The sequence below is a fragment of the Eleginops maclovinus genome, chromosome 6, assembly GCF_036324505.1.
Source record: "Eleginops maclovinus isolate JMC-PN-2008 ecotype Puerto Natales chromosome 6, JC_Emac_rtc_rv5, whole genome shotgun sequence".
NCBI lineage: Eukaryota > Metazoa > Chordata > Actinopteri > Perciformes > Eleginopidae > Eleginops > Eleginops maclovinus.
Window position 1 is genome coordinate 8,866,885 of NC_086354.1, and position 26,611 is coordinate 8,893,495.

Below are 26,611 nucleotides of genomic sequence, written 5' to 3' on the forward strand. Positions count from 1 at the left end.
AATGAACACACATCTGTAACAATGCAACAATACCTTAAGATAATTTGGCTGCATTTTATTCATTTCTTAAAAACATCTTTTCTGTTTTTTCCTATGCTTGCTTTATCAAAACTCTTCGTAAATGCGATACCAAACAGTCTGCACTCGCTATCCTATATATGTGAAGTGACCTAAAACAGTTGCAAAGCAAAGGACGAAAATCTGGTATTAGCATTTGTTGGACGAGCAAGTTCTTGTATCCAGCAATGTTTTAATCCAGGGTGCTTTCAGTCTGAACTGCAAAAGGTGATGAGGATTGTGGGTATCGGATATTGACGTTAGTGTTAGGGTTTGCAGAGGTGCTCTACAGTGGCAGCTAAATGGATTGATAAATGTGGCAACTACTCAAAATTGTGTTCCAAACAGGGTAAAAATGTTTCCATTCAAAAGGCTAAAATATACATTTAAAAAGAAAACTGCAATCTCAGACGTTGTTGTAAACTGCCTCACCCCTCGAGATCTATTTTGTTCTCCTGTAAATGTGTGCTGAAGTGTTTCCAAAGCAGCCAGCGGATTGATATGTGGATTAGGCGAAGGCCCGGGTGAAATATGTCAGAGAACACAGTTACCAAGAGTCAGGATGTAAAATGCCTCAGTGTACATAACTCTTCTTAACGGGGAGTAAATCCCTCCTCAAAACAAGAAGAAACACAGTACATTTCGAAACAGTATATTTGGAAATAAATCTCGCATGATGCACCGACAAACACTCAAAGAGACGACGAGAGGGGCAGAGGTAAAGAGGAGAGAGAGAGAGATGAGAGGGGGATTTATGGATGGGGAGGATATCCCAGTTCCTAAGAAGAGCCCAACGGCCAACAACAGACTGACGGACTAAAAACACAAATAAAGAGTCATTTTTATGATGGGAATGGATGGGTTCCCTGGAAGACACTTGGCTGGATTTTATTTGGTCGTGGCTTTGGCCCGAGCCAGTACATATTTCTGTTTTATGAAGAGACTCAACGGCTAAGACAGCGGCTAACAGAGTGGAGCGAACCCAATCACCTCATCGGGCTGGCACAGAGAACAAGGGGGAGGAGGGGAAAAAAGAGCAGGTGATAGACAAATAGAAAGGAGTAAAGCAAGGAAAGTGAGCGGAAAATAAGTGTAAGTTATTTAAATGATACACACACACCAATTGTGAGTAAAAATGTATCTACTGGTGTCTAATGTTTGGAAATATGGAACAGTTATAGCCCACTTTCATGAACAACACCCATACATGTACAAACATTTCACAAAAATTATATAAATCAATAAAGCTATCAAGTTGCATTTAAATGGCAAAGTTACGTTACAAGTTCTTTGATATCAGAAAGCTAAACCCATACTACATATTATTTTAATTTGTGTTTGGGCTCTACTCCAAACAGTGATCAAGCATTTACGATCTTTGTAGAAATTGTGGACAAAGATTGTCAGATCTTAGGTCATTATTGCCTAAAGAGTGTCTAACAACTGCACTATTGTTTGAAATCAATGTTTTTTTATTTATTTAAATGTCATTTAAATAAATGTGCTTCAAACCTATCAGTAGCAAAACTTTAGCCAAAATGCGCTTTATTAAAGTGAGTTCTGTAAATACTGCATATTAACTTGATTCAATTGGGTTATCTCCTCCTATCTTTCTCATATTTCCTGAATGATCACAGGGGTGATGACCATATGATGATGTCAAAACATGTTTGACTATTAGTCATGGCTTCTTTCAGTCAGTGAGATAGGACTATTTATCACTTCATAGTATATTCAAAATGTTTTCCTATTGGACAGGGCAAGGCACACCTTTCTACCTAGGCTTTAGGTCAATCTATTTCTTCTTGCGTAAAATACTAAAAACAGTCAGATATAAGTCCTTTCATTTAAAAAAAGACTGTTACTACAAGAATCAGCTGAGCACTTTAGCTTTAAGCCACTTTACTTGAATTTTTGGAGACTTTCAAAATGGACATGTACAGGTTTTCAGTAGTTTTCTGTTCTGATAGGGTAAACTCTGACGGGTGCAAGGGAGGTCAAATCCTTTAAAGCTTTAACTTCCTTTAATGTTGACACAAGGTAATAACATTTATTTGTATTTTGCATCTGCCCAACTTTATTTCTGCACGCTTGATTGTTGATAATTTAAGAAGGCAGAAACGTTTAAAAGCAACCACCCTGATGGATTACTTTTCAAGCTCAGTAAACTCACATCAAGTTGATGGCGGTCCAAAGACAATGGACTGCCGATAAATGTCTTTGATAAAATGCCGCGTGAAATCCTTTGGACAGAGGGACGAGTCACGGCATTGTAAAACAAATTCCTGTAGTCGGTAAAATAGTCATCAGCGTAAAATTAATTGCACCCGTCGCCGGGATCTTTGACAGCAAGCTTTTGACAGTTGTTGCTTTCAGAGCGAACACGCTGGTGAAAGCGGAGACGACTCAATCTCTCCCTCTGCCTTTCATACTGTATCTCTTTCAATCTCTTACACACATGCTAATCGTTCCCTCTCATTTGCATTCTAATGATTTCACTCTTCCTTTTTAGCTCCTGTCCGATCCCTCTATTAAGTTGCGTGTCGCTTGCGCTCCCTCCCATGTCTTTGTGTGGGTGTCTGCTGACTTTTCTGTCCGTGTGTCTGTTGTAGGTTTTTCATGGAGGTTATTATTTGGTACCAAGGGTTGGGATTTCAATAGTTTATGCTTGATCTGATACAGCCGAGCTACGTTTGTCGCTCCTGGAACAACACAGACTAGAAAAAGATAAGAAAACTGAATAAAGATGAAAGAAAAGGAACAACAGTACAAGTTCACCCAGGGGCAATTATTATTATTCCAATGCAACAGTACGGATAATAATGCTGTCATTATTTTTTTAAAGCAAAGTGTGACCACCTGATATAGAAAACATTGCCCATTCTGAATTAAATATGGTTCAAATTGAAGGTACATATTTATAGAAATGTAGGAAGAGATTATAATTACATTGAACATCACAATGCTGTGGCTTTAGATCCCTTATGAACTTCATTGTATAACGGAGTGTGTTTTTGTTCTTTAAAGACTTTACCCAAATTCAGATTTTTTTTTTTCAGTAGGCGGCTGATTTGACTGTAAAATGGTTCTGTGAATCTAAAAGTTGTTGTGCTGCAATAAGACAACATTAACCAAATAACAAAGTATGCATGTGATGGATATAGGACATTAATCAACATGAGAGTCCCTAAAAAAATGGTCCAACTGCAGGATTTGTTATTTTGATTGTATCTATTTTGTTATGTGATTATTTTACTGAAATCCTAACACCAGAACCCATATGAACAAACCCTTATTCGATCATGCTCAAGATTCATAATATAAGAAAACAGTTTAATTTGTCTAACTTCAGCAAACCTACATTTACCAACTAGGCAAAAAAAAAGTGTACTTCAAAAAGATTTTGACCAACATGTCAACAAGTATTAGTAACCACCACAATTGGATTTAAGATACTGTACTTATCTGAAAAGCTTTAAGTGACAACCTTATAATTATAGATAATAAACTATTTTGATACACCTAAATGTTCAAAAATATAAACCACATTGCTGTGAGGGAAGGATATCCTTGTTTTTGACTTTGTAATAGTCTCCCACTCATAGCATATTGCATGTTACCCAGTAGTGGTGTGGTTGCTTTTTTTTTTTTTTCTTTACACGGGCCTCCCTATACCCTTGGTTACACTGTAATTAAACTCTACACAGTCTCCCCCTCTCACAGTGAGAGACAAAGCCGGGGCGTGAGTGTACTTGAGTTGTTCTCTCTCTCACTGGAGAGCTAATCAGCAACAAATATACAAAGCAATAAATTAATGGTGTGGATAATTAACCAGCAGAGAGGCTGGAGATGCATGACGGAGCACCAGCCACCATCGGGGAATTCACAATCGCTGTGTGTGTGTGTGTGTGTGTGTGTGTGTGTGTGTGTGTGTGTGTGTGTGTGTGTGTGTGTGTGTGTGTGTGTGTGTGTGTGTGTGTGTGTGTGTGTGTGTGTGGTACTTAGTAGTAGTTGTGATTTTGACAAGGACAATTTAGGTAAGGAAAAAAGCATTAAGACTATTATTACATATTTCATGTTCACTTCTTCAGGAGGTTACTGTATATCACTTTCCCATCCAAGTGCTAAGGGTTACGTTGTTGTTGTTGTTGTTAACCAACACTAACCCGAACCCAAGAAATACAAATTACATTAATATGCAAAAAATATGTATACTACACCCCTAATTTTGGAGAATCCAGACCCTAACGTAAGGTTCTTAGGACTATGCAGTTTTTTGGGGTGTTTTAACTGAGGGTTTTGAACCGCCATCCAACATTAGGCAAATCCTCAAGGTGCAAATTTCCCTTTTTCCAATTTAAAACAACAAAACAAATGACTTTAGCTCCATCAGCTGTCTTCCGAAAACCCCAACTTCCTACTTGATGACGAGGGCCAAAACAGAAACTCGGACCACTTAAATAAGGCATTATCTAAATGTTTATGAATTAGCACAGGGATTCCCAAAGTGTGGTGCGCGCTGCCACCAGGGGGTGCGCGAGATGAAACATGTAATGGTGGTCTGGTGTAAAAATATTACACAGTGTTGTTTTTTAAGTGGGATTTTTTTCATAGGCTACAATAAAAAACAGGAACAATAAACATTTCCTTTGTAATCCCTTTTATTTTAAATCAAAAAACTATAATTTATTAGTTTTCTTCTATGTTTCACTGTAGCCTAGGATATTTGCGCGCCAACTCGTTTCATTCATTCTTTCAAATATGATTAACTGGCTGAAATCAGGGAAACTGTGAAGTGGAACGTCTCATGACAAAGTTATTTATATGGCGATAAAACAAAGATTTGTTCAGTTTTTGGGGTTTTTTTTGGCGTTTTTTTGGGGGGTGCGTCAACCCGGTTGGGACGTAGAAGGCGGTGCGCCGCAAAAACAGTTTGGGAACCGCTGAATTAGCATCTTGAATGTTTGGGTGATGATTCAAGCAGTTGCAGTTCTGTAGAATCTGCTGAAAAAAAGACAAACACTTCCCTTGAGTCTTACTCAGAACATTTTAGCCAATTCTTTGGACCAATCAGAAGAGAAAATCATAGTCACTGATAATGTAATGCCTAAAGAGAAAACTGGGGTTTAACAAAGCAGATATTTATTCAGAATAAAACTGTTTCCTGAGCCTTGAGTTCTCCAGTGTGTGCTCCAGTCAAGAGGACATGTAAAGGAGTCCAATGACAGAAATACACAAGTACAGCACTACACAGCTGAACAAATGTAATGTGCATGCATTACCATAGCCCAGTGGTAGATCTGAAGAGCATTGGACAGGCTTCAAGAAATCACCAATCAAACCAGCTGGCTGAGATGGATTCACTGCGGACTCAAAGTGTCCAGCAACCATTGAAAAGGTCACCCGTGTCTCTGCTCCACCTCAAAGTCCCGCACACCTCCGCCTTTCATCTGAATAGTGTATGTGTGCTGTGTGTAATCTGAATAGTAATAAGGCCGCCTGATAGATTGATGCATAACAGCAAGAAGCATGCAGAGCAGGTGGGCTATGTTGGTGTCAAATCCCTTTATTTTCCCCCTGGCCCCGTTTCACTCAGTCACTTCAGGTGCTGCAGATCGGATATGGAGCTCTGAGGCAGGGGAAATGACTTTGATCAAAGTTGTATTCTGTCGTTTCGAGGCGCCTCGAGATGGGGTTTGGCATTTCATTTTGTACCTCTGCTTGTTTAAGGTAAAACGCAAATATTTTCTTTCCTCGCATGCATCTCCTCTATGTTCTGCTCACAACATCTAAAAAACGTTCAGATCTTTCAAATTTCCGGCACCACTCAGATAAAAAAAGAGATGATGGAATTAAGTGATGTGGGAAAGGTAATCAGGTACATATCCCTAGGATTCATTAATGTACTGATTACGCAAAAAACCTGGACAAAGTTGCATAAAATGTGAGTTCTCTCAAGATCGACAGCGAATTTAGAGGTATTTACTGACCAACAGTTAGTTTTGACCATTCTGCACGCAGCACTCCAACACTTCCGTCCTCAGGGAAGAAGCCGTGTTCCAAACTTGAATGGAGGGTTTTCTTCAGGTTGTAAATACAAAGTGGAGAATCTACAACAGGGACCAGAATTTAGATTTCATATTGAAGAAGATTTGAAACCAGCAGTTGCAACCATAAAATCCAGAGGATCCCTAGAAAAAAAAAAACATTTTCTCCTAGACTTCTTTATAATTGTACTACTTCCCCCCTGAGTCTCCCCCTGCTGGAAAAAAAATGTAAGTTGAAGGCACGGTCCCTGTGGCTTTGAATTCCAGACATGGAAGTAACTGTGTTAAGGCTCATTCATGCTTTCCTTGAGCCTTGATGCTTGAAAGCTGAGGAAAATGAATGGACCAGCCGGACTGTGCTTCTACTGAAAAGAGTACAACAGTTCATCTACGAGAAGATAGTCCTGAATAACATAGCCAAGATGTTTCCTGGTACGTTGTGAAATAAATCCTCGTTTGGGAATGATGCATTTTTCTGACCGACTACACAAATTATCTGATTTAAAAGCATCAGCGTGGTTCAGGTGGCAGTTAAGTCGCGGGTTTAACATTTGTGTTTCCTCCTCACCGTCACCACTCTTCATACATTGTAGCTTTTGGCGCAATCACTGGGACTTTGAGGGAGAGCTGTGAAGACTGCACTGTCCTTTTAACAATTACCAGCCGCTGTGAATATTAAGATAATATTAAAAATGTCGGCCTCCATCTGCGTTCCCGTCCTGATTGCTATCTTAACCTCTGACTGGGGTATGGGAGGGGGAAGGCACAGCAGTCCAGTCTGCTCCGAGACACCAAGGAGACTGAGAGGAGTCGCGCTTTAATTCTACTGCCAGCCATTTCTGGATAATAGGGAGGATGGATAATGTATGCACGGCAGATATTACTGTCTGGCCCGGCCACACAACTCTACGTGCGTGCGTACATACACACACACACACACTTATTAATCTCTGCAACTGAACAGGACGGCAGCAATACAGAGCTATTATATTTGAATCATCATGGATATCTCTCACACACACACACACACACACACACACACACACACACACACACACACACACACACACACACACACACACACACACACACACACACACACACACACACACACACACACACACACACACACACACACACACACACACACACACTTCTAATCCTCTCTGATAGAAATACCGATGTGTCAAAGCCATGAGGGCAACTCTTAAATCAAGTTGGGGAGAGTCGGAGGGCGGCGAGGACGCAGAAAAAGACAGATGGAGGCAAGGATGGAGGGGAAAGATGGAGGGATTTGAGGAATAGATGGAAAGAGGAGGGGAAAGTTCTACTACACCTTTCAGAGTTACATACAAAAGAGGACGAAATAATTAACAACCTTTGAGACGACTTGATATATTGTTTCACTCACACTCCGCCTGCAAACTGATATTAAAAGCACACACGCACGCAGGAAATAAAAGCATGAAAACAATTGTAAAGACGGAGCAAAGGTCCACAGTTGAACTCACACACACACACAATCTGAAGTGTAATATTACAATACTGAGGGAGAAAAAAGAAAGGCTGTAATTTGTGGCGGTGCTAATAAATCACAGATATTATGAGAGCAGCGATTGAGACGGAGGAGAGGAGAGAGACTTTTTAATTATGACTTAAACATCAAACTCAAAACATGTCTTGGGGGAATCCGCATAATGATTTCCTCCCTCTTTTTGTCTTGCTGGAGCCGAGGGGTCCTGATTTCTTTATTATTTTATTATAACGATTAAATGAATCAACGAGACAAAGTGAGCGGTGGAGAGAACAACAATCGGTTGAGCAACCTGAGGAACTTTTGAATAAGTCTGTATCGTGTCACATAAACGAGCATTTTCACATTTTATATGCCTTGTTACTTTAAATCTTCATGGTCACGGTGTTATTTCATTGGAAAATGGATTCTATAAAGCTATGAGTTTGTTTTATTGGTGTTCTTCAAATGTGGTTGATGCCATTTTCATAAATGTGATCGCAAAGCAAGTTGTTCTTGGCATAAAGATAAAAATAATGCTTAAGAAACAAAGCTATTTACGGTTAAAACCAACCAAATCTTTTTTAAAAAGTCCTCAATTGCATATTTTAAAAACGATATGGTGCTATAGTGGGAAAAGGTATTGAGATCTTGTGCTAATTTGTTGTAGTAAGTAGCAGTAATATTTAAGGGTAACATTAAAAGTGCTGTATTTAAATGTTGATGAATTACACACGTAGTAAAATGTAATAATTGTTTTTAAATGTATTACAATACTGTAAATATATTGAAGGTGCTGTAACACATAAGCGACATTCTGATTTAGTAGGTTTACGTAGAGTAAGAGCACTTATTTTCCACTAGATATAGTGGTGATTTCAACAGTGTAAAGTATTTAAATACTTTCAATGTATTCCACATATGTATATATTTCACATCCTCAAATCTTTATTGTTAACATTGTGATTTGTTTTTCTAATGTGTCTAAAATGCTAAATATTGTATGTATTGTGCATAATGTATGTATATGCAGAGAAACTACCATTTATATATGTAAAATAACAACAGTGACAAGAAGTAACACATGTCAAATTACAGCAGTTATCTATTCCTATAAACAAACAGATCTGCCATCAAGCCCCACTATCAGTCCTCATGTGCCATGCTGTCCTGTTTGCGAGAAATCTTTATTAGTTGTATTTTTAACTTCACTTGGAGCCATTATGCCGAGTGGCAATAGCTCAGGCAGTGGAGTAGGTCAGAAATTTATCAGGGGGGGCTTTCAACACATGCTTGTGTCTGCATTATATATCATTTATTATGCTTACTTCTCTACCTACACATCATAAACATTTTATTCTAAGTTATTTTGTTGTTACCGTGATGTAGTTTTCTATCTTGCTTTTTGTAATTTGAATTAGTGAAATAAATAGATAGTGGACAAATCGTTTTTGAACCATTCTTGTAAAAATGGATTAATAAATAAGTGTTTCTTACTTTCCAATTATTGTACTTAATGGTGACAAAAAGGTTATTGTGTTTGTAGGTTCTGAGATGGGAGTATAACATTTGCATAACAATTTTAGGTCACACCAATTTTACTTGCTGTTGGATTGGAAGTTGTTTTACTGTGGTTGTAATGGTTTTACTGGTGGTGTGATGTCATCAGGACTCCTGGATCTTTATTCTCATGAAGGACAGAACATGTCTTCAGTCACTGTGTCAATCTTCACCCTTCTCATTATGTCCACTAAAGTAATCTTAAGTGAAATTAATGGAATTTACAAAAGCTATTTCATCAAGAGTCTACATCCTACTTTTTTTTAAATATATTTTTCATCCTGTATTGCAAGTTGTTTATCACAGTAAGCCATGATAGAAACACACACACAGAAACACACACGTCAGACTTATTCTCTTTTCCTTTCTTTACCCCTAATTCTTTTACACTTCACCCCACTGGTCTTTCCCCCACCCCTCCTTTCCCACCATCCCTTTTGTTCTGGGCACCCCCTATTTATCACGGTGTGAAGGTTGAAAGAGATATTATTATGGGGTGTCGGGCTGGAGAGAGGAGACAGGGGTAGCCACACGGATCGCGTGGGGAGAACGCGGGGCTAATGACGGGAGGACAGGCTTGGTCAGTGGCCTGTGGTACCTGCTGGATGTGATAGATGGAGAGCGGAGTGGGAGGAGGAGCGGAGGGATGTGTGTGTGTGTGTGTGGGGGGGGGGGGGGGGGGGGGAGTCCTCTCTCTGCCTGCACATGTGTTTTATTTTATTGTTTCTGAGAATTGAAATTGTTCCATTGCCGCAATACAAGTATGGTAGGAGAATAAAAGTGTTTACATGTCTGCTGAACCTGATTGCCACAATTGGTGGGAGTTATTTTGCCAAACTTAAATAAAATTAAAAACTAAGTTGTAATCCTGCTACTTTTTCCCCCATTTGAAAGCTCCAATACTTATTCTTATACATATGTTGTAGTTTTTGTAGTGTCTCAGTGGAGACTCCCTGTTATTCCAAAGGCATACTATTCAGAAAAAGAGACCAAAGGCCTATTTGTTCGTTAGCCAGTTACCCCAAAAAGCAGCATGGATAGCCCCAGGCACATTTCTTTAAAAGTAATGCCCTACTTTGCTTCTGGTTGGCTTGTTTTTGTTTTCGTGATTGGTTGGATTGATAAGGTTTATGCATGAGACGTGCGGTTGGTTAGGCAGAGCATAAGAACATAATGCTAAGCCAATCAGAGGCAGAGACGGGAGGGTCATACCTTCCCTGTCATTCTGCATACAAAAAATATCCATGCACTTTAGTTTCTTGCACGGAAATGTTTATGTTTGAAGCACTGGGCCTTCAGAACCATTTGTTTTCAGGCTCGGTGTCCAACAAATTGGCTTTTGGTCAAAAGGATCCTTTTTCAGGGGACAGGGTTGTCCTGCATTGGGTTCAAATAGTGAGGTACAAAACGGTCTCATATGGTTGTAATTCCGAGGAGTACTAGGCTGCTTTTGTCAATAAAAGAATACTCCCTGGCTCGAGATTTTTTTGTGCGATTTAACTCATATCCTTTTGTGAATTTACAACATGAAAACAAAAAGGTCTTAAAATACAGTTTTACCTTGGGAACCTGTACAGAGGGCCTCGTGAGTAAAGCAGGACCCATCTCACACCAGTTAATTCTGTGCGTTATTGGTAGAAAAATCTAATTACAGCGATGTTCTAAATATTAATATAACATCATAGCCATTTTATTGTTTGTGTTTTCTCTGTTTACTGTGGATAAACATTTACTGGGAATCATTTCCATTTCCCATCATTAATATTTGACCACTCTGCCCCTGCTATAATGACCCAAAAGTAATAAAATCAGTGTTTTCCCCCTCTGCTTTGTTTGGCCATTTGTTTGGTGCAATTACATGCTTTCTGCATAATACTGTATTTACATAATGCTACTAATGATAATATTAGGCCACTTTTGCTTTTGTTATTAGCACCAAAATAGCTCAAAAAGACAAACAAATTGCAATCATCATCCATGATGAGTAATAATCGTAAATATTTGATCTAAATCAAATCTTTTCTCAGGAATGACATCGCATGGTTTAACTGTTCAGAAAAGCTGCATTTATATTTGTTTGTGTTATGAAAAATGAAACACGGCAAACTTCATTAACTTTGCCATTCATTTAATCCCACCTTGTATACTGTGTAAATAAAAAAATATATTACCTCTGCCTCTACACGTGAAGTGTTGTGTAGAAACAATCTAACAAAGAAGGCAGATGAATATAAAGGCTGGATATCAGACTATTCATCACGAGATGATTACCGGCTGACAGCAGTAATTGAAAAACACTTATTGGAGTGGTTGGGGAGGAGGGCTGTATCAGTCCCATCAGACAAAATAACCCTCGGAGGGGAAGAGCAGTCAAAAGGTGATGATAAATGGACGTATTTCAAAAAGCCAAGCTTCAGGTCTGTTGTTTTTACTCTGAAAATATCGTCTTGATGACAAATAACACTATTCCCTTACAGATATTTTTAAAAAGTATCATTTATGATGAGCAATGAGCTTTGGGGTCATGTAATATCTTTCTTGAAATCCGACTAGATGAATCATAACTGTTCAATTCATTCTGCAGATTTCCCACATAAATACGTGTATTTTAATACATCAATATTTCATAGTATTTTTTGGTTTGTCAAGAAAAATATATTTGACCACAAACATGCATGAAATGGATTTGAATCAACTGTAATTTAGTGGATAGTGCCTCACAAAGTACTACCTTTAGCTGGGAACAGACCATTGAGTAGCTAAAATTTGCTTTTCCGACTCATATAGTCGTGTCACCACAACGGAAAAAATGCTGCTCCAAAAACAATTAAGACAATAACAAGAACAAAGGTGTTCTCGCTTGTAATAAGGACAAAAAAGTGTTTGGTAAGATGTCTTGAAATAAGATGGGATATTTACATAAATTAGATCTTGTAATTGGCTTATTTTGAACTACATTTTAACAGAGCTAGGAAATGTTTTGCTAGAAAATCAGCCAGAAATTCTCAAAAGAGTTCTGTTTCCTGATGTTAGTTGTTGATTTTCCATAAAAATGTAAAAATAAACGTTTCATCTGAGATGCATTGTCTAACAATAAGACCCTACAGTATATCTCCCTGCATTGTTACCTCTTAACTTATTAGGTCTTATATTAAGTGCAAAGACATATTTTGACTAGATATTAGACAAGTATATTTGGAAAGATTGGGAGATTTTGTAGTGCAATTTACTTTATATTTACTTTTCCAGGTAAAATAAGGCAGCCATGTTGAATAAGTATGTATTTCTTTATAAAACTCTGGAATAGGCTCCTTCTTCCCTCCCCTGTAATATCCTCTCCTTACAGTACGCGTCATGCTCGGCCCCTGTGCCAACATATCCATCAGGATGCTGTTACTTAAGATGCCATCCATCTCTCTGCGCCAGCTCTCCCTGATATTCCACACGGCCAATACTTAACACTGCTTTTTAACCAACTAAGACATCATCATTACTTTGAGCGATAGGGTCTCTTTGAGTGGAGTTGTCCTCCTATTTCATCCCTCCTTCGCTCATTCTTTCGTCCTCTCGCCTCAACTCTCCCATCCCGTGTCCCTCGCTCTGCCGTTCTCATCTCTTTTATCTCTCTGGAGAGGCTTCGATCACTTTATGTCCTGTCCTCTGCAGTGTCTTGTCCTCTGTAATGAGGGTCTTGTACCGTTACATGCCTAGAGTGTCCCGTGCCATCCATATCTGTGTCTTGTTCCATGTAATGTGTGCCCTTCATCATTAGGCAGCTATTGTCTTGTCATGCCACATCTTGTACATATATGCACTTATCAGAGTAGCACTTATTGGACCATCACCATTATTATCTCAGAGAGAAATTGCCACTGCTTATTTAGCGTGAATACAATTAGTAAAAGGACTTGCAGTCTGACAAAAGAACCTCATACCACACTTCTTTTTGTTTTTGTACACTATTAATCACGTTCAGCAACCTCTAAACCCATCAGCAATGAGACTGATGACAATTCACCCTACGGGACAACGGGAGACTACTCAACCATGAGTTTTAACTGTGATGTTTGTATGTTATTACTAAGCCAGAAAGTGATGCGGCAAAGCACATTTTTGAAGTGGCATCATCAAGCCAAAACTACTTTTTCCCCATTGATGGGTACATTGGGAAAGAGATGTCTATAAATCACCGGATCATTTTTTGTTACGAAAGTCAACCAGAGTTGTTTTCCTAAGCCCAATGGACGTGGAAGATTGCTCAAAGATATAGGGAAGAAGTGGGTATTTCTGTCTGGTCATCAGCACATATTTGCCTCGTGCGCCACTTTGCCACTTTTATACGAATGAATAGGAAAACGCTTCCATGGCTGAATTCAGTTCCCCTTATACATCCAAGGGTACTACCAATATAATCAGAGCTATGCAAACAATATAACAGATTTAAATAAAAGAATCTTAATCTTTTTTTCTTTTCTCTCTTAAATGATTGTTCCATTACTCCTCTTGGTTTTAATTGCTCCTTGTTTCCATCTTCCGACTCCCCCTAAGTCCTACTCCCTTGATTCCCTCTCTGTCTCGCCCTCTCTGATATGCATGTTGCAGATCATCTCCTCTCCTCCCACTTTGTCTGAGGGAAGCTGACAGACCCCAGATGGCTCTCTTTGATCGGCCATAACAAGCATATCCCCGTCAAATTACAAGGGAACCGTCAGGAGAAGACGCTGAACCAAAAAAAAGATTGAATAAAGAACTAGACAGACTTAGGGGTTGGCAACGCGTGGCCCTGTGATCACAGCAAATGAGACCCTCATCATTTGATCACTTTATCAAAAGAGACACCGTTGCTACTTCTGGAGATGAAGAAGAAACAAAGAAATGTAAAAAAGCAAACCATTGATGAAATGCTATGCAATCCAGTTCAATGGCTGCGGGGTAATTATAGCTTGAGGCCTTTGAAAAAAGACGAAGGGACAAGAAAATAAGTGCATTTCTGGGAAATTACATGTTTATATTTTTAAATGCAGCTCTTGAATATTGCATCATTTGCAAATGTATATTAGGCACAAGGGTAGGAGTGTTGATTTTATTGGAAAGTGCATATTCATGTTTAACTGCTTTCAGAGTTGTCAAGACTTGAAAGAATAAACAATGTGATGCCATGAGTAATATTTAAGTTTTAGACTTTACATTTATAACAGAACACCCTACAAAGAGAGTGGCCATTTGTTCGTGATACATGGACTAACGAAGAGACACTGTCCAATCGCATTGTGTGAATTGTAGGATCTGTCTTTTGTCACTCGAACAATACAAAACGGTAAAAGTTCAGGTTCTTCTGGTTCTTTTGTTTAATTATTTTGTGCAAGAACTCATTTGTTAAAGGTTCTCGGAAAAAATGATGTGAACTCAATAGAATGCAATGCTTTCATGTATAAATGTACACCATTAAATTATTGTTCTTCCCATACTCAACAGCTTCTCATTTTATTGCTGTAGGTGTAACTAAGGACATAAATAACCTTATTTCATTAAGGTTTGAACCATAGAGTTCCTGTAGTTTGTGCCTGCCAGCTCACCGGCACACTTCAAATAGGACAAGGCCAGAGACTAAAACCTAATTCACTGCAGTTTCTTTGCAAACTAAGACAAATTACAGCATTGACAATGATCATTATTAACCCTCAAAAGCTATCCTCAACCATCAAAATCCTAATAGTTCCTTTTATTTAATGAAAATTGAAATGGGGACCGCTCAGTTGTTATGTGTGCAATATATAGATTTTATACAGTTTAACATTGTTATTATTGGCTTCTACTCCACTACCTCACTATTGTTATCTCTGGGGACTACTTTGTTATGTTCACTAACGCTGCAACCTTTCTTTATACCTGGATGTATACTTATTTTATTGGTATTTTATTACTTTGTGCTTCGTTGAATATGTGAGTATTTCTCATTGTATTTCTCTTGATCTGCAGTGTCAACTTTGCATATATATATATATATATATATATATATATATATATATTCTCTGATGCCAGTTTATTTGTATTTCTTCTTTGAGATGTCTACACTTTAGCATTGTTTATTTCTTCTTTTTATTTCTAGTTATTTTCTATACCTTGTATTGTATTATGTTGCTGCAAGACAAAAATGTCCCAGTTTGGGATTAAAGTAAGTAAAGTAATTCTTATCTAAACTTATAAATGTCCCTGCAGCGGTGTGGGTAAGATATCTCTTATTCTGTTTCTGTGCATTGGTCCCATCAGCATCACACTATCATCTATGTTCCGACAGCATGCCTCTTGTCTCCGTTACTCTCTCAGTGGATGACTATAGAGTGATGGTCCTGCCCAAAGCGAGGTTCAGGTCACTGTCATACTGTTAAGAAGCAGCCATTTGAAAACATGGTCAATATAGCTCTCCCTCTCCCCCCCTCTCCCCCTGTCAGGATGTTGGCAGATCGTGGGAGGTGCTAATGGAAAAGCTCCTGCTCCTGTTCCCCTTGTTCACTGCACTAATGTGAAAGGCACCATCCATGTTACAGCTGTGTGTTGCCATGACCAGGCCACCCTGTCACAGTCCGCTGGCCCCCGAGCTAATGGGCCGGCCACAGAAGAGAGAGACGGGCCGTAACAGATGGAGGGGAAAGGGAAAGGTGTCATTGTGGGTGAAAAAGCTTAGAAAGCTCTTTTAAGCGGCGTTCAGATCTCGCTGACTGAAAATATTTTAAGAGATTACGTCTTTATCTGCTCTTATAAAAGCAAAGTGGACCCATTTCAAGTTAAAACAACCGTGTTCTTAAGCAACACAAATCAGTAAAGGAAATAAAATGCGTACATTGCGAATGCCATTTTTCCAAGCTAAAAGGTTCAAAGGTTCTATATGTCATATGCACAGCAGATACAGCGTATATGTTGGCAATGAAAATCTTGTATCCCAGGCTCCTCCAACAACTCAACATACACAGTGCAAATAAGGTAAATAAAATAGTGCAAAGATTAGACAAGAATAAAATGTATAATATATAGATATGTGTACTATAAACAGATGTGAGTAGACATTCTCAGAGCTCAGGAGTTCAGCAGTCTTATAGCCTGTGGTATAAAACTGTCCCTGAGTCTGGTGGTCTTGGTCCGGATGCTGCGGTACTGTCTGCCAGACGGCAGCAGACAGAACAGATTGTTGCTGGGTTGATGGGGGTCCTTTAATATCCTATGCTTAATAAAAGGTTTGCTTGATTAGGTGATTAGCAAATAAACACCCAAATTATTCTGCATCGTTTTGATAGTCAATTTATCATTTAAATACTATTTCAGGAAAAAATATAACAAACATCCTATGGTTTGAACTTTTCAAATGAGAGGGTTTGCTACCTTAAAATCACTGAAAACTAAACCTGTGCTCTAAATTCATACCAGAGGCTGTACAAAAATAATAGTTAATATGGTATATTGTAAGTTGCCATGCAGCAATTCCTTTGCCCTCAAATTCTATACATCCTAACAAACGTAATGTTTAACAACAAAGATATGGGTTCTAAATTATCTGGTAAAGAGTTAAATGAATAACGTACGGCTTTATCAAAAGTATTGTTGTTTGTTTTTATTGATCTCTATCCAAAAATTGTGTTAGAATTACATGTTAGTATGTACTGGAGGTAAACTTAACTTTAACTAGCAAGATCATTTTTGTATTGTGTGTGTGTGTGTGTGTGTGTGTGTGTGTGTGTGTGTGTGTGTGTGTGTGTGTGTGTGTGTGTGTGTGTGTGTGTGTGTGTGTGTGTGTGTGTGTTTCTGTATACTCCAGGTGTTCATGTGCCAGATGCTGCCAGAGTCTGACAGGATTTCTTGTTTCTTCTGCATATTTCTCAGTAGCTGTGAACCTGAGAAGCCCCTACCTTCCATCACCTTTGTGGTCCCGACACGCAAGCACGCACACACACACACACACACACACACACACACACACACACACACACACACACACACACACACACACACACACACACACACACACACACACACACACACACACACACACACACACACACACACACACAGGCATACAAAACAACTGCGGTAGTAATTCTCAACAAGACAAGTCTGTCCATTCTTCTCTTTCCAACTGGACTAAAGCTTCAAACAACCGTCTTCAGTTTGTCACACAGTGAAGCACTACCAGACTGTAGCCCACCACTGCACTCTGTGTTGGTGTGTGTGTTACTGTTAGTCTCCATACACCCTCATCAGAAGGTGGGGAGACAGTGGTCTCTCTTAACGATACTCTCCCCTGTTGGACTCGGGGCTTCTGAACAAACACGGCTCAGTTTGTCAGACCCGAACCACAGTGGAGTCGCCGGTTGGACAGCACCACTCTGAACCAGAGACACACGTACACACCAGAGGAAGCAGGTCTGGTAGGAGTGGAGGTACATGAAACTTTACCACTCTGGTTTTGTAACTTAGCCATATGTTTGTAGATTTGGCGATAGCTTCTAAAGACACACCGGTGTGATTGCTGAGCTATGGAAATATTGCTACAACAAGCCAGTAGGACTTCACCAAACACTTTGTTTTAACAGTCGGGCTTCTGTCATGTTTTTTCTGAATATCTCGGGATGTCTTTGGTCATATTTTAAGATCACTCTTTAAAAAATACTCAAACTAATTATTTAATTTGTATAAGTTCTTCATTGGAATTCTAACCATGCTGACTTCCTTCTCAAAGTTCTGACTATCTCGTCAACATATGAGAGGCAAGGGAAAGAGAAGGGGGTGAGGAATGTTTCTGTTACGTTTAAGTAACTTCCTACGATACTACTTTGTCGTCCACTGCTTGATTTTTTAGCAAAGGACTGGATGAATGAGACCTACACGTTTTGTGAGAATTAGTTAAAATATGTTTTGATATAGTTTTGCTTTAGTCAACTCGTATTTCAATTCCCTTTTCTGATTTTTTGTTCACTGTGGCGACATGCAAGGATTCCGGGGAAAGACTGGGTGAGTATTTCATTAAAAAAAGGGTACTTTGTGAGTAATGTATAGCAGCTTTGGAAACTGTTTACATTTTATCTAGATGATATTTAGGCTGCAAGTAGACAAAACATGCATGACAAATCATTCACGTGCACCGTTCCAAACCAACGTGTCAAATAGAGTTGATGATATCTGAGCGACGGGGCCCTACCGATGTCTGAAGAGGCCACGGTATCTTGACTTATGACATTGTGGAGTTCAAGCCTTTGACCTTTATGGCCTGCCTTCATCATCATACCAAGTATTTTTCATTGTGTTGCATTTGAAGCTTATATGTCCTAAAATAATCTTTGAAAAAAGGCAGGTCATGGTGTGAGCCGCTTTAGCCTCCAGGTGGAAACTCCAAAGGCAAAGCAATCAGGTTTAATCCGGCAGACTCATGTGTTGAGTGGTTTCAAAAAGGTTTGCATCAGCCCGCCGCAGACAGACAGACGAGCGGAATATCAGGTGCAAAAGCTCCGTCTGTCGATCATACACACTCCATTGTTGCCAGTTTCACTCCCCCCCCCCACCAGTCTCTCTAACTGGCTCCACTCTCTCATTCTCAGTCACACTCTCTCTGTCTCTCTGACAATTGCGTTATTTGGCCTTATCGAGGAATATGAAACGGCGTGGCGCGACATCTCCGTTCCGAGCCCCGACAGATATGCCAATTCATTCCGCAGCCGGCGATTTGACAAGCTAGACTGCTCCTCTTGAAAGACATCATTCAAGCGCGCCGCCACCGATCCCCCGCTCCCCCTCTCGCTCTCTCTCCCCCCCTATCCACCTTCTCTCTTTCCCCTCCCTCCTTTATCCCGCTTTTTCCATTCCATCTCCCTCTCTCCTTGTTGCAATCTGTAGAGCTTTGTCTCTTCAGATTGAAAAGGGCTCTCGGCCTGCGACAAAAAGCCTGAAAAGAACAGGGGAGCAAGAAAAAAAAAAGACTCACCCCCCTCTTGTATTTTCCTCCCTCTATCATACTACTTCATGAGAAAAAAAAGTATTGAAAATATAAAATGATGGGGTCGTTGGGGGAGGCAAGCAAGTGATAACATTGTGGATATTAAGCAAGGAGAGAGAGCGGTGTGGCGAGGAGACAGAAAAGAAAGAAGAAGAGAGGGAGAAGAGGGGAGGAGGAGAGAAGATTGGTGCCCTAAGCTGCGGGTGTTTGAGGGGATGACACAGCCACTAATACAAGTGTTTAAATATTTGATGCAGGGAGGGATAAAGCGGGATCGTCTCGCCACGGAATTGAGTGTCAAGACGAGAATCTATTAGAGAATCTGTGTGTGTCTCTGTGTGTGTGTGTGTGTGTGTGTGTGTGTGTGTGTGTGTGTGTGTGTGTGTGTGTGTGTGTGTGTGTGTATGTGTATGTGTATGTGTATGTGTGTGTGTGTGTGTGTGTGTGTGTGTGTGTGTGTGTGTGTACGTACGTGTGAGAACGTGTGAATACCAGGCAGATTTGACAGTGTGGCGGAGCACGGTTGTGTGTGTTATCGCTGCAATCTCCTCAGCACCAATTCACCCCCAGAACCGCTGTTCCTCGAACCACCACTACCTCGCCTTCTTCTCACTGAAGGGTATCTCTGCCGTAAGTAGAGCCTGATTATCAGCCCGATGGGATGGAGGTCTTTGGGGCGAGAGACAGACAGACAGGGAGAGAGAGACTCGGAGGTAGATAGATCCCCACATTATGAAACAAATACAGTTCAATCCACTCTTTTACATCCGTTTTTACAGTTGTTTTTTTTTCTCGCATTTTATTTTGCCAGAAATGTGCGGTGCATTTTGATGGAAACCTGGCTAGTGGGTTCTTCCAAAATCCAGAATAAGCAGAAGAAGAAACCCTTAATCGTCCCACAGAGGGGAAATTTTACATTCTGCATTTGACCCATCCTAGTGTTAGGAACAGTGGGCTGCCATATGTATGGCGCCCGGGGAGCAGTGTAGGGAACGGTGCATTGCTGAGGGACACTTCGGTAGCACTTGGTCTTTCGGGGGCTTCAACTGGTGCCCTTCTATTCAGAAGAGAGAACAGCGATAAGTGAACTGCAGCTTTCAAAGCAACAACAAAAGCAGAAACAACTCTAACTCTTAACACTTCAATAACTCTATAAAAGTGACAAGAGCACAAATGAAAACAATAGTGACACCCAAAAGGGAAAGGCAGCTCAAAACACAAGCGCAAGAACGTTAATAATCACAAAAACCGGAGTAAAATTACAACAACAACAACCACAACAACAACAGAGGTTATATCAAATTCACAATAATAAAAAACCAAAACTATGAAAGCTAAAACAACAAAGGTTTGTAGACCAAACAACAATATCAATCACTGCTTTATGAGAAACAAGCGCAGCTAAAAGGTAAACTACAACAAGACCTTTCTTTATTTCATCCTTTTTCTTTTGGACTGCTGGTCAATTATTGTGTTTGGATTGTATTACTTTCAATTAAGGAACACTTTTTGGCCACACCTCATGCCAATGTTCCCCTCTTACTGTGTGTGTCTGTGTGTGTGTGTGTGTGTGTGTGCACGCGCACGCTCTTCAGCAGTCTAGACAGGGCCGAGTGCCACTTTAACCTGTGTGTAATGAGGGCATGGTGGAACATTGTTAGGGAATAAAGCTTGTTACTTTTAGTCCCAACACACTCCACAACACACACACACACACTGACACAGGGGATACACACACATTTCATCCAAAAAAAAAGCCTTAGCCACCACTGGGTCAGGGTTGACCAAAACCATTGACTCCAATTTCATGTGGCCCTGTAGCTCAAACGTGGGCCCGCTTGTTTTTCTTTCTCTTTGGAACCTGAGAAACTAATAGCTGTGCAGCCACGTTTAGGCGTTTGAGTAGAAAGCAAACAAAGCAGACAACAAACGTGTCTTTAAAAAGAGTGTATGAACCATTTTTTTAGAAGTTGAATAAATCAAATGACAGCAAACATGATAGACCACCCCATAATGATTGAGACTGTCATCTTTCATAATGCTTAATGAGGTTTCAATTGCATGTACTGAATACAAGCCAAATCTTCACAGGACATATCAATTACATGTGTAGATTAAGGGTTTCATTTGTGTAATATTGTATGTGTAAGTAATAAAGTTATATAGAAATCAGGATTTATTTTTATAAATCGTATAATTTAATAAAATGCTTCTACTTACACTGTCGTCATTTCCTCTGTGTTCTTTTTGCCTGCTAAGTTTAATAATGTGTTTTATTGTTTATAAAAAAGAAAATTATTCACCTGGGCAATTTCAAAATTGTAGGCGTTGGTATAATAACATTTGATAATCCTATACATGAATGGATAAAATAGACTGATAATGTAGGGTGAATAATTGTATTTTACTATGTCATAAGTTTGCGTTATTTGTAGTGATTGAAAAGGAATGAGCTCACAATATATTTTTTAAATTAAATAATAATAAAATATATACAGCTCCAGAAAGAATTAAGAGACCACCCCAAATGTTTTCTTAAATCTTTATCTCTACATGTGTGGCAACCATGCCAGTGTCTGATACATTCCAACACAGAGAAATGTTGTCAGTAGTTTATAGAATACAATAAAAAATATATATATCTTCAGTAGAAAAGGTGAAAAATAAATAGAGAAAATATTTTAGTGCTAACAATTACCCAAAGAAGTTTTTCTTATTGGTAAAAAGAAAACACAAAATGCACAGCCAGGTTGATAATTGTTATTTTTGTTTACACAGTCTTTATATACACATCCTATTATTTATTATTGCGAAATTGTATATTGTCTGTATTTGTAGCTAATAATGCAAAAATAAATAATTGTAAAATCATACCATTTAAAAAAAAAGTGAATTGTAAGTTCTTACACTCTATAAAGTGAAAAAATATCACAAAGAAAAACACACAAGGGCCTACACACACACACACACACACACACACACACACACACACACACTAAACCCGACTCAATAATGCGCCTAGTGTGATGCACAATGTGTGTAGCATCTAGATCAGACACCCTGTGACATCCCGCAGCCCCCTGCGCACACACACACACACACACACACACACACACACACACACACACACACACACACACACACACACACACACACACACACACACACACACACACACACACACACACACACACACACACACACACACACACACACACACACACACACACACCTCCCCCCTCGTCCACCCTGTAGACAGTGATTCTATGTTCCATGTCGCCACGCTGTCTTGTCACATTTCCTTCTTGTCTGCCACACTGTCTCTCTCTCCCTCTCTCTCTCTCTCTGTCTCTTCCTCTTTTGTACTCTCCCTCTTCCTCTCCACTCTCACCCTCTCTTCTCCCATCCCTCCATCCAATCAATATCTGCTGGCACTTCCTTCCACAGCTCAGGAAAAAACAATTAAAAGCCATCGATCCGGGCGCACACACACACGTGGATGCGCATGAACACACACACACACATGTGCAAACACGCGCTTGGCCATGAATATGCAAGTGGGTCTCCTTGACCTTCAAAGACAGGGGAAAGCCAGGTGACTTCATTCTTCATGGGACTGCCACTGGATACGTCTGTCGCCCACACACACACACACACACACACGCACACACACACACGCACATTGACAGTAGAGACATACGTTTGTGGCGTACATGCAAACTTAAGTGTGTCTGCTGCAGGTGCATACATGTATATCTGAAGTTATTTAGAAAGAGCAGCAGCTGTATCTGAATGTGTGCATTGATTGGTCGAGTCGGTGAGTTGCTTTCCATCATGTGCATGTTCATTAACCAATGGGTACTGCAGTTTTAGTAATCACTCACAATCCTGGAGAGGTAGTTTGTATGATGTGTCCCTTCGCCCAACTTGTCTTCCCAGCCAGAAACACACTCATGGCAGAGAAACTGCAGCGCTAACTGCTAATGCTAATGTCCATTCAGTTTATTATGTTCAGTCAATCTGAGACGCAGGACATGTCCCGGCAAAAACAGACGTAGGCTGGTTTACACTATCAGGAACCTTTTGCATTTTAAATGTATAATAAGGTCTTTGAATTTCTTTAATTTTTAGGCCACTTGGGACAAGATAAACCTTATTAAGTTAATAAAATGTAAACAAACAGTTGTATTTTTATATTCACGTTCCCTCTGGCTTGATCAACAAGTCAAAAAAAAATACAAAAAGACCCGCTTTAAGACATTTTGTGCCACTGTTTTGCCATCTAGGGCAAGATTATAGTTTTAACATATAATTATTTAGTCAATTATGATCTAATGTCATGGCTGTAGATGTATGCTGATTCACTGCTATGAAGCTGTTTGTTGAAATGCAGCTCGTGGGTTTAATCCCAATAAAATAAAGTTGCCTGGACCTTCAAAACAGGCCTTTAAAACAGGCCTTTAAAACAGTAAAAAAAATGCAAAATGTAAAATATCATAAGAATATAAGGTTATCTTTCTTCTTGTTAGATGATATGTTAAAGAATTAAATAGTTGGGAACTCTTTCTGGTCCCAACTTATACACAGGCTACCCCTCTGTCTCTTAATAAGCAGGCCCCATGGGAACTGTAGTCTTTTGTCTTCCATTGAGTACAGAGGTCACCACTAGGGGGCAATATCATTTGACCTTTAACACCAAAGAAAAACTGTCTCTGAGGAGTACCATTAGATAGAAGGAGTGCCTGCTACTGCTGTCAATTCTGTTTAGTCTAATCAGTCTATAGCTTTGTGCCTTGGACGGATAGAAAAAGAGATGGGTAGATGGATGGAAGAAAAGGGCGTCGGTACACGGACACAACTAGAAAGAAAGAAGGTGATGGAGGATGAAATGGTTGTTGCAGAGGGCCTAGCACACTGAAAAAATGTAAACATTGACTTTAATCAAATGTATTATGTCAACAGATTTCACGTAACTATATTAGGTTTGTTGAAAGCAACTATATTAAGTTGAACCTAATATATATTTTTAAACGTAATAATATTGCTTTCAACTAACCTAATAAAGTTATGTGAAATCTGTTGACATAATACATTTAATTAAAGTCAATGTTTCAGTTTGTTCAGTGCAGAGAGAGGAAGAGAAAGAGAGTAATAGAGAGCGACAGCAGTCACACTCTGGCTGTTGCTCAATGAGGGAGTGGCCTCTAACGCCACCTCTAATCTGTGTCCACTCAGCTCTGACACACACACACACACACACACACACACACACACACACACACACACACACACACACACACACACACACACACACACACACACACACACACACACACACACACACACACACACACACACACACACACACACACACACACACACACACACACACACACACACACACACACACACCTCTTCGCTGCTGATTGACACGGGTTAGAAATTACAGTCTTGTGATGTTGGGATATTTTTTTTCATTTGTGTGTGTGTGTGATGGTTGATGTCACTGCAGGCCAGGTGTTCCTCAGGGTCTGCTGGTTTTTCTTTTGGTTTGGGGACTTTGATAAATGGAGAGAGAGAGATGGGGAGAGTGGAAGAGTAAACAGGGAGAGTGAGCGAGCTTGATAAATGATTGGAGAGTGATGGATGGACTGCAATGCTCCAACATCTCCAGCCTCTGCTGTTGTTGTGTTGGGAGCTCAATCTGTCAGGGCCATGCTTCTCTGTCACTCATGGATTTCTGGCACCTGCTACTGTACAGAATAGCACTGGAAAGTTCACAATTTAGGGAAATCAGTGTCAGAACGACTCCGTATCATGTCACAATGCAATGTCCTTATTAAAGAGGCCCTATTATGGTTTTGGGGGTTTTCCCTTTCCTGTAGTGTGTTATTTAGGTTTGGTGGTATGTAAATGGTCTGCAAAGGCTAAAATCCCAAATCTCCCTCCAGAGGGAGTTTCTATCGCACACACTCCCCCCCCTTCCTGAAAAGCCTCCATCGGACACCTTTTTTTAACTTCCAAAACATTGTGACATCGCTATTATACACTTACGCATCTATTGGCTAGCGCTCCAAAACATTGGACATGATAGGCTATGGAGAGGGAGATATCTAGGCGGTTGACCAATCTCAACAGAGCCGGCCAGCTAACCAATCAGAGCAGACTGGTCTCTGGTTTCAGACGGAGAGTGAAAAGAGGTGCTGCAGCACAGGCAGTATGAGAAAAAATAAAGAGCTTTTTGACATTTAAAGCATGTAAACATGTCAGAGTAGAAGCACAAAATACAAATCTAAAGAAGAAAATGAGAAATGCAGGGCCCCTTTAATCATTTTGATTTAGAACACTTGGCTTTGTAATGAAACACAACCACATACAGAGACACAAACACAACACAAAAAGCAAGTGCAACAAAGGAAGCGTCAATTTTTCTAATAGTTTCCAAACTTCTAGTATGGGTCTTGCTCCAAATTTGCTGGATTCTACACTCTTTTTTCAAGTGAGTTTATTGAACATGTTAACAAAGATTTGTATTTTTTATTTCTTACAAAGCATTAATAATGCTAGTCGAAAGGGGTGGTTACGATAAGAGTAAGATTGTGAATGCAGCAAATCAAAGTGGATGGGCAACTAAAACACTCAGTGATGTTATGGAAGCATCATCTTTACAATACAATGGGTCGCAATGCCCCTTCATCTCTACCACAGCGAATGCTTCTATCCGTCTATATTTCTGTCGGTCTGTCACGGTGTTATCGGACCACATCTGGAGCCAGCTGTTTGGCAGCCACAACTATTAGCGCCATGTCTGATCTTCGACCATACACCTGTGAACCTAAACCTCTTAGAGCACCTACACCCACACATCTCCAGGGCCTCAGCTGTGTAGAAAATATAACACACGTTACATGTTTGCACATACATTAAAAACACACGGGAGGAAACAGCTGCCCACTGCAGAGACAGCTTTTTTTGCAGCTCAGAATTTCCTGTTAAAAGGTACGGGTTCACCGAAAGCCTTTTTCTTTTTAAATCATAAGTTTACTTTAATGATGGTAACTGGCTTTCCCAAAACACTGTTCGACCACAGTGCAAACGTTATTTTTTGAAAGGTTAACCACAAACAAATATGGTTCAAAACAGAACATTTAATTTTAGAAATGATTAGGTTTATCTTTTTTAGACTAAATTGTCACTTTTTGACGATACAATGGAGTTACTGAAACATAAAATCTAAAAGTATTGTAACACTAGTGTTACCTTCAGAAACAGGATCCAACGGAATGAATCAATGTTCACAAATTATTTAAAAAAGGAGTTGTACAGAATTTGAATGTTGATTTAGAATTGAATGAAGCCTTGGGAAAGACACCGTCAAAACTCATATGTAAATCACGGTATGAATTGATCTTTAATTATTATAAAGTTTGTACATAGAGAACAATCATTTCA

General features: G+C 39.7%; 1 protein-coding gene across 1 annotated transcript in view; it reads right to left on the reverse strand.

The window, feature by feature from the left end:
• LOC134866006 (uncharacterized) overlaps positions 1 to 26,611 on the reverse strand; it is a 63,036-nt gene that overhangs the window by 32,376 nt on the left and 4,049 nt on the right. The gene's annotated exons all lie outside the window — the stretch shown is intronic.